Source organism: Lolium rigidum, chromosome 2 (genome assembly GCF_022539505.1).
Source record: "Lolium rigidum isolate FL_2022 chromosome 2, APGP_CSIRO_Lrig_0.1, whole genome shotgun sequence".
NCBI lineage: Eukaryota > Viridiplantae > Streptophyta > Magnoliopsida > Poales > Poaceae > Lolium > Lolium rigidum.
The window spans coordinates 247884559-247894321 of record NC_061509.1 but is presented as its reverse complement, the minus strand read 5'-3'; positions in this window follow the sequence as shown (position 1 = coordinate 247894321).

Below are 9763 nucleotides of genomic sequence, written 5' to 3'. Positions count from 1 at the left end.
AAGCTTCGTGTGAAAATAGGCCCCTGGGCGTTGATTTCGTCCAATTCCGAGAATATTTCCTTACTAGGATTTCTGAAACCAAAAACAGCAGAAAACAGCAACTGGCTCTTCGGCATCTCGTTAATAGGTTAGTGCCGGAAAATGCATAAATATGACATAAAGTATGCATAAAACATGTAGGTATCATCAATAACGTGGCATGGAACATAAGAAATTATCGATACGTCGGAGACGTATCAGCATCCCCAAGCTTAGTTCCTACTCGTCCCGAGTAGGTAAACGATAACAAAGATAATTTCTGGAGTGACATGCCATCATAACCTCGATCATACTATTGTAAGCATATGTAATGAATGCAGCGATCAAAGCAATGGTAAATGACATGAGTAAACAAATGAATCATATAGCAAAGACTTTTCATGAATAGTACTTTCAAGACAAGCATCAATAAGTCTTGCATAAGAGTTAACTCATAAAGCAACTATTCAAAGTAGAGGTATTGAAGCAACACAAATGAAGATTAAGTTTCAGCGGTTGCTTTCAACTTATAACATGTATATCTCATGGATAGTTGTCAATGCAAAGTAATATAACAAGTGCAATATGCAAGTATGTAGGAATCAATGCACAGTTCACACAAGTGTTTGCTTCTTGAGGTGGAGAGAAATAGGTGAACTGACTCAACATAAAAGTAAAAGAAAGGCCCTTCGCAGAGGGAAGCATTGATTGCTATATTTGTGCTAGAGCTTTGGTTTTGAAAACAAGAAACAATTTTGTCAACGGTAGTAATAAAGCATATGTATCATGTAAATTATATCTTACAAGTTGCAAGCCTCATGCATAGTATACTAATAGTGCCCGCACCTTGTCCTAATTAGCTTGGATTACCGGGATTATCATCGCAATACATATGTTTTAACCAAGTGTCACAAAGGGGTACCTCTATGCCTCCTGTACAAAGGTCTAAGGAGAAAGCTCGCATTGGATTTCTCGCTTTTGATTATTCTCAACTTAGACATCCATACCGGGACAACATAGACAACAAATAATGGACTCCTCTTTAATGCATAAGCATTTAGCAACAATTTATTTTCTCATATGAGATTGAGGATATTTGTCCAAAACTGAAACTTCCACCATGGATGATGGCTTTAGTTAGCGGCCCAATGTTCTTCTCTAACAGTATGCATGCTCTAACCATTAAATAAGTGGTAAATCTCCCTTACTTCAGACAAGACGGACATGCATAGCAACTCACATGATATTCAACAAAGAGTAGTTGATGGCGTCCCCAGGAACATGGTTATCGCACAGCAAGCAACTTAATAAGAGATAAAGTGCATAAATACATATTCAATACCACAATAGTTTTTAAGCTATTTGTCCCATGAGCTATATATTGTAAAGGTAGAGGATAGAAATTTTAAAGATAGAACTCAAGCAATTTACTTTGGAATGGCGGAGAAATACCATGTAGTAGGTAGGTATGGTGGACACAAATGGCATAGTGGTTGGCTCAAGGATTTTGGATGCACGAGAAGTAATCCTTCTCAATACAAGGTTTAGGCTAGCAAGGTTATTTGAAACAAACACAAGGATGAACCGGCACAACAAAACTCACATAAAAGACATATTGTAAACATTATAAGACTCTACACCATCTTCCTTGTTGTTCAACCCTTACTAGAAATTATCTAGACCTTAGAGAGACCAATTATGCAAACCAAATTTCAACAAGCTCTATGTATTTTTTCATTAATAGGTGCGAAGTATATGATGCAAGAGCTTAAACATGAGCACAACAATTGCCAAGTATCAAATTATCAAAGACATTTTACCAATTACTACATGTAGTATTTCCCGTTTCCAACCATATAACAATTTAACGAAGAAGATTCAACCTTCGCCATGAACATTATGAGTAAAGCCTAAGGACATATTTGTCCATATGCAACAGCGGAGCATGTCTCTCTCCCACACAATGAATGCTAGGATCCAACTTTATTCAAACAAAACAAAAACAAAAACAAACCGACGCTCCAAGCAAAGTGCATAAGATGTGATGGAATAAAAATATAGTTTCACTAGAGGAACCTGATAATGTTGTCGATGAAGAAGGGGATGCCTTGGGCATCCCCAAGCTTAGACGCTTGAGTCTTCTTGAAATATGCAGGGGTGAACCACCGGGGCATCCCGAAGCTTAGAGCTTTCACTCTCCTTGATCATATTGTATCATCCTCCTCTCTTGATCCTTGAAAACTTCCTCCACACCAAACTCAAAACAACTCATTAGAGGGTTAGTGCACAATCAAAATTTACATGTTCAGAGGTGACATAATCATTCTTAACACTTCTGGACATTGCACAAAGGTACTGAAAGTTAATGGAATCGAAAAATCCATCAAGCATAGCAAAACAGGCAATGCAAAATAAAAGACAGAATCTGTCAAAACAGAACAGTTCGTAAAGACGAATTTCTAAGAGGCACCAGACTTGCTCAAATGAAAATTCTCAAATTGAATGAAAGTTGCGTACATATCTGAGGATCACTCACGTAAATTGGCATAATTTTCTGAGTTACCTACAGAGAATTCTGCCCAGATTCGTTACAGCAAAGAAATCTGTTTCTGCGCAGTAATCCAAATCTAGTATGAACCTTACTATCAACGACTTTACTTGGCACAACAATGCAACAAACTAAGATAAGTAGAGGTTGCTACAGTAGTAACAACTTCCAAGACTCAAATATAAAATAAAATTGCTGTAGCAAAATAGCACATGGGTTATCTCCCAAGAAGTTCTTTCTTTATAGCCATTAAGATGGGCTCAGCAGTTTTAATGATGCACTCGCAAGAAGTAGTATTTGAAGCAAAAGAGAGCATCAAGAGGCAAATTCAAAACACATTTAAGTCTAACATGCTTCCTATGCATAGGAATCTTGTAAATAAACAAATTATGTAGGCATGATGCAACTAGCATAGGAAAACTAGACAAGCTCAACTTCAAAATTTTAAGCATATAGAGAGGTGTTTTAGTAACATGAAAATTTCTACAACCATATTTTCTGATCTCATAATAATGTCCAGTAGCATCATGAGCAAACTCAACAATATAACTATCAAATGAAACATTCTTATCATGAGTCTCATGCATAAAATTATTACTCTCCACATAAGCATAATCAATTTTATTAGTTGTAGTGGGAGCAAATTCAACAAAGTAGCTATCATTATTATTCTCATCAAGTGTAGGAGACTTAGTATAATCATAATAAAATTTACTCTCCATAGTAGGTGTCACCCAAAGATCACTATCATTATAATCATCATAAATAGGAGGCAAAGTATCATCAAAGAAAATTTTCTCCTCAATGCTTGGGGGACTAAAAATATCATGCTCATCAAAACCAGCTTCCCCAAGCTTAGATTCTTCCATAGCTTTAGAAATAATAGTGTTCATACTAATAACATTGCTACTAGCATGCAAATAAGGTTCAATAGGGTTTTTAATTTTCGCATCAAACAATCCATGTCTTAACTCAGGAAATAGCTTCAAAAGCTCACTGTTACTTTCCATTATGCTTAACTAGTGAAATAAAAACATGCATGATATTAAGTAAAGTAAAACAAGTAACTAATTCTTTTGTGTTTTGAATATGGAGAATGCAAACAAGACAGTAAATAAAGTAAAGCTAACAACTAATTTTTTTGTGTTTTTGATATAATGCAGCAAACAAAGTAGTAAAGAAAACAAAGCAAGACAAAAACAAAGTAAAGATATTGGAAGTGGAGACTCCCCTTGCAGCGTGTCTTGATCTCCCCGGCAACGACGCCAGAAAATCTTCTTGCTGCGCGTGGTTGACGTATGTCTTTTCCGTTCAACACGCGTCCGTTGGGAACCCCAAGAGGAAGGTGTGATGCGTACAGCAGTAAGTTTTCCCTCAGTAAGAAACCAAGGTTTATCGAACCAGTAGGAGTCAAGAAGCACGTCGAAGGTTGATGGCGGCGGAGTGTAGTGCGGCGCAACACCAGGGATTCCGGCGCCAACGTGGAACCTGCACAACACAAACAAAGTACTTTTCCCCAACGTAACAGTGAGGTTGTCAATCTCACCGGCTTGCTGTAACAAATGATTAGATGTATAGTGTGGATGACGATTGTTTGCAGAAAATAGTAGAACGAGTATTGCAGTAGATTGTATATGATTAAAAGAATGGACCGGGGTCCACAGTTCATTAGAGGTGTCTCTCCGATAAGAATAAGCATGTTGGGTGAACAAATTACAGTTGGGCAATTGACAAATAAAGAGGGCATGACCATGCACATACATGATATGATGAGTATAGTGAGCTTTAATTGGGCATTACGACAAGGTACATAGACCGCTATCCAGCATGCATCTATGCCTAAAAAGTCCACCTTCAGGTTATCATCCGAACCCTTTCCAGTATTAAGTTGCAAACAACAGACAATTGCATTAAGTATGGTGCGTAATGTAATCAATAACTACATCCTCGGACATAGCATCGATGTTTTATCCCTAGTGGCAACAGCACATCCACAACCTTAGAACTTTTTGTCACCGTCCCAGATTTAATGGAGGCATGAACCCACTATCGAGCATAAATACTCCCTCTTGGAGTTACTAGCAAAAACTTGGCCAGAGCCTCTACTAACAACGGAGAGCATGCAAGATCATAAACAACACATAGGTAATAGATTGATAATCAACATAACATAGTATTCTCTATTCATCGGATCCCAACAAACACAACATATAGCATTACAAATAGATGATCTTGATCATGTTAGGCAGCTCACAAGACCCGACAATGAAGCATAATTAGGAGAAGACGACCATCTAGCTACTGCTATGGACCCATAGTCCAGGGGTGAACTACTCACTCATCACTCCGGAGGCGACCATGGCGGTGAAGAGTCCTTCGGGAGATGATTCCCCTCTCCGGCAGGGTGCCGGAGGCGATCTCCTGAATCCCCCGAGATGGGATTGGCGGAGGCGGCGTCTCTGGAAGGTTTTCCATATCGTGGCTCTCGGATGCGGGGGTTTCGCGACGAAGGCTATAAGTAGGCGGAGGAGATAGGTCAGGGGGCCTGACAGGGGGCCCACACACTAGGCCGGCGCGGCCAGGGCTTGGGCCGCGCCGCCCTATTGTCTGGCCACCTCGTGGCCCCACTTCGTCTCTCCCTCGGTCTTCTGGAAGCTTCGTGTGAATAGGCCCCTGGGCGTTGATTTCGTCCAATTCCGAGAATATTTCCTTACTAGGATTTTTGAAACCAAAAACAGCAGAAAACAACAACTGGCTCTTCGGCATCTCGTTAATAGGTTAGTGCCGGAAAATGCATAAATATGACATAAAGTATGCATAAAATATGTAGGTATCATCAATAATGTGGCATGGAACATAAGAAATTATCGATACGTCGGAGACGTATCACACCCCTCCGCCGCCGCCTCAGTTTAGTGTGGACAGTTTCAACCACCTTGGTCATCTCCAGTTTTGAGTGGCAGATCTGCAGCATAATCAAGGCAAATCTGGCGCCAGCTATCAGTTGAGCCTTCACAAAATCGTGGATTCGGCGAGGGTCCTTGAATTTGTTCATCAGCTCGGGAAGAGTTTTTGGCTAAACGTTTCGCGGGAACATAGCATTGTACATTATGGCCACTGTCTTGGTGCAAAAATCAAGTTATTGGCGCACCTGGCCTGCACGATCCTGAAATCTAGCAATTCGTCGAGTCCGATCTGGGTTTGACCAAAAACTGGAATTGTTTTCCAGTGCAAGTTTCACAAGGAGATTTGATGTTGTCTCAACTCGTTGATCTTCAGCAGCACACTACTAGGAAATGGCTATTCAGTGGCGCACCACTATTCCCCATCAGTGGCGCACTGCTGGTGCGCCACTACTATCACGCCACTGCTAACTTTTAGTAGTGGCGCACTACTGGTGCGCCACAACTACCCTAAGTAACAGTGGCGCACCACAATGTGCGGCATTGAAATGTCTAGTGGTGCGCCACTATTACTCCAAAGGGGTGCGCCACTGTTGTTGAGCAGCAGTGCGCCACTACTGTCTGTTGTTGGTGCGCCACTGCTGCCTCCTGCGGTGCGCCACTGTTACCTCGAGCTGGTGCGCTATTGCTGGTTGTCAAGGTGCGCTACTGTTGTATCTCAGACGTGCGCCATTGCTAGCAGATTCGGTGCGCCACTGCTACTTTCGAAGGGGATCACCGAGTAGTGCGCCACAGGTTCCAGACTAGTGCGCCACTGCTACTTAGTGGTCGTGCGCCACTCATGGTCCACCAGTGCGCCACTGCTAGTATTTTGTTTTTATTTTTTGCATTTCTGGCTGGTATTTGTACAGGTTGTATAGAACAGTATAACAGCACAAATACAGGATATATAACACATATAAACAACAGCACAGTATATCATTACATAGTTCTTCACATGAGCGTCCATGATTCACAAGATTTCAAATATTAGACGAGTTACGGGGTTACAAAGTCGCAAATGAGCTAGTGGTTACACAAGATCGATCATCTAAAGTACAATCACATAGAAGAGAGCTAGAGTCACTACTAGCACCATCCCGATGATAGTGGTCTTCATCCGGTTCCTCCTCCACTCCCTCCTCTCTCCCGCCAAATAGCGTGCGTATCTATCTTCAGCCTCCGCTCTAGTAGTGTACCCTTTGTAGCTGTTACCGCTAAAACGGTGAACCTGTCTTCGACACTTCTCCCAGTCGTTGTAGACTCCGGGAACCTTGCCCTTGTACACGACATACCACGTCATATCTGCATATATGCACAAGCCAATGAAACATTAGTGCACACTCATAGATGTTTTCAACGAATAAGAGCAAACTCAAAAATGATCCAAGTAGTATGAACTAAAAGGCATGCCTCATACATTGTTGGTCGGAACAAATATTAACATTCCGGGATGGCGTAAGTGAGACCAAGTAAGATGCACAAGAGATGGATATTTGTGTCATCGCCTCAAGCTCACTTACGCCACCCCTGAGTGTAGTGATCGACCGGACATTCTAATCATCGACATTTTGAGATACCAAAGCAAATGGAATGACAAGGGCCTCATACATTGCTGGTCGGAACAAATATTAACATTCTGGGAAGGGGTTAGTGAAACCAAGTAGGATGCACAAGAGATTGATACTTGTGTCATCGCACCAGGTTCACTAGCCCCTCCCCCGAGTGTACATGTGACCAAACATTCTAATCATCGGCATTTTTGAAATACGAAAGAAAATAGAATGACAAGGGCCTCATACATTGTTGGTCGAAACAAATATTAAAATTTAGGGACAGAGTAAGTGAGACCAAGTAGGATGCACAAGACATGGATATTTGTGTCATCACACCAGGCTCACTAACGCCGCCCCCAAGTGTACATGTGACCAACCATTCTAATCATCGGCACTAAAATGGAAGAAAGAGCCAAGTGGTAACAACTACATAGTATATACCTCATACATTGTTGGTCAAAACAATATTAACATTCCGAGACGGAGTGAGCGAGACCAAGTAGGATGCACAAGACATGGATATTTGTGCCATCACACCAGGCTCGCTCACGCCGCCCCAGAGTGTACATGTGACCGAACATTCTAATCATCGGCATATGCGAACAAAATTAACGACCAAATCAAGTGCGGAAAATGACAGAGCCATATATATAAGTTCACAAACATAGATGAACTAGTAATTAATAGCAAGTAAAGTGTTGGATAAAGTTTATTACAACACAACCTCGTCTTTAGTTCACAACTACATAACTAGGCTCGCACATCAAGACTTCCACTCGGAGCGTGGATAAAACCGCCGCCTTTCTTCAAGCACATCCATGAGCGGTAGTCGTCACCCTGCATTTGGAGCATCGTGTCTATGTCACTGTTTGACGGCTGATGGCCGGCATAGAACTCCCCCGCACTTCTAATGACATCTTGATGGATGATTTCACAAAACTCTGTTTGGATGCGGAAGAAGTCTTGCTTGATGCCGTCATCAGGGACCCGCGACAATTTGTTGGCCCAGTCTCTGAGATGCTCAGGTAGCGTAAGCTGCTGCTGGTCCCGTATGAACTTATTCATGTGATAGAGGGCGTAGTAGGCATCCTTCGTACTAGAAGGCGGCTTCTTGACGTAGGGGAATTTTGTTTGGTGCTTGAACACATGCTTCCCGTACCTAACATTTGGCCTCTCCATGTGGCCTTTCGCTCTGACGTAGCCATTGAGAGCATCATCAAGTACGGCCTTGACATTCGTGTAGTCCGTGCTTGACTTACCGTCCGCATCTAAGTATGTGGCCATGGAATGTCTCGGGGTTAAGGAGATGAGTGTGCAGGTATTGTCTCTGCGTAGAACACATAATGTTTAAGAATAGGACGATTGAAATCTGAAATAATCATGAGTTAAGACCGGTACGGTGAGGGGGGTGACTTACTCGGGAAATACAGGCAGGAGGAGGTTATGCTTCTTCTGGTTCGCTAGAAAGAAGCCCTTGAGGTATTCACTCGCGACTGTCCGGCCTCCGGCGGTGGCCAAGTGGACGGCACACATGTAGAAGGGGTCGGCTATCGCGATGCCCGGGGTGTTGTCTCTAATGATCCGCATCGCCTTGCTGAGCGAGTATAGGCGAATGAAGGTGTAGTGCAGCGGATAAGCTGTTCAACATGGCGAAGATGTCATCATACCGCAGGAAGATCTTCTCCGCGAAGCCACTATCGACAAAGCCATGGCCCGAGGGCACCTTGGCAATATACACCGGGTATCCATGATCTTTCTCCCTGATACGTCGCTCCTCCATATACTGAATACCGTCAACCAGAGATCGCATAGGACCGGGTGCAGCATCGTACAATCTTTTTATTAGCATCCGCTCACCGACACATGCACCCTCGACTCGATATTTGATACGTCTCCGACGTATAGATAATTTCTTATGTTCCATGCTTGTTTTATGACAATACCTACATGTTTTGTTCACACTTTATGATGATTTTATGTGTTTTTCGGAACTAACCTATTGACGAGATGCCGAAGTGCCAGTTCCTGTTTTCTGCTGTTTTTGGTTTCAGAAATCCTAGTAAGGAAATATTCTCGGAATTGGACGAAATCATCGCCCAGCATCTTAGAATTGCATGAAGCTTCCAGAACACCCGAGAGCCACCAGAGGGGAGCCCTGGGGGCCCCACACACCAGGCTGGCGCGGCCAGGGTGTGGGCCGCGCCCCCCTGTTGTGTCATCGCCTCGTCAGCCTTCCGACTCCGCCTCTTCGCCTATATAAAGGTCCCTGACCTAAATCTTCGATACGAAAAAGCCACGGTACGAGAAACCTTCCAGAGCCACCGCCATCGCGAAGCCAAGATCTGGGGGACAGGAGTCTCTGTTCCGGCACACCGCCGGGACGGGGAAGTGCCCCTGGAAGGCATCTCCATCGACACCACCGCCATCTTCATCACCGCTGCTGTCTTCCATGAGGAGGGAGTAGTTCTCCATCGAGGCTAAGGGGTTGTACCGGTAGCTATGTGGTTAATCTCTCTCCTATGTACTTCAATACAATGATCTCATGAGCTGCCTTACATGATTGAGATTCATATGAGTTTTGTATCACTATTCATCTATGTTACTCTAGTGATGTTATTAAAGTACTCTATTCCTCCTCCACGGTGTAATGGTGACGAGTGTGTGCATCGTGTAGTACTTGGCGTAGGTTATGATTGTAA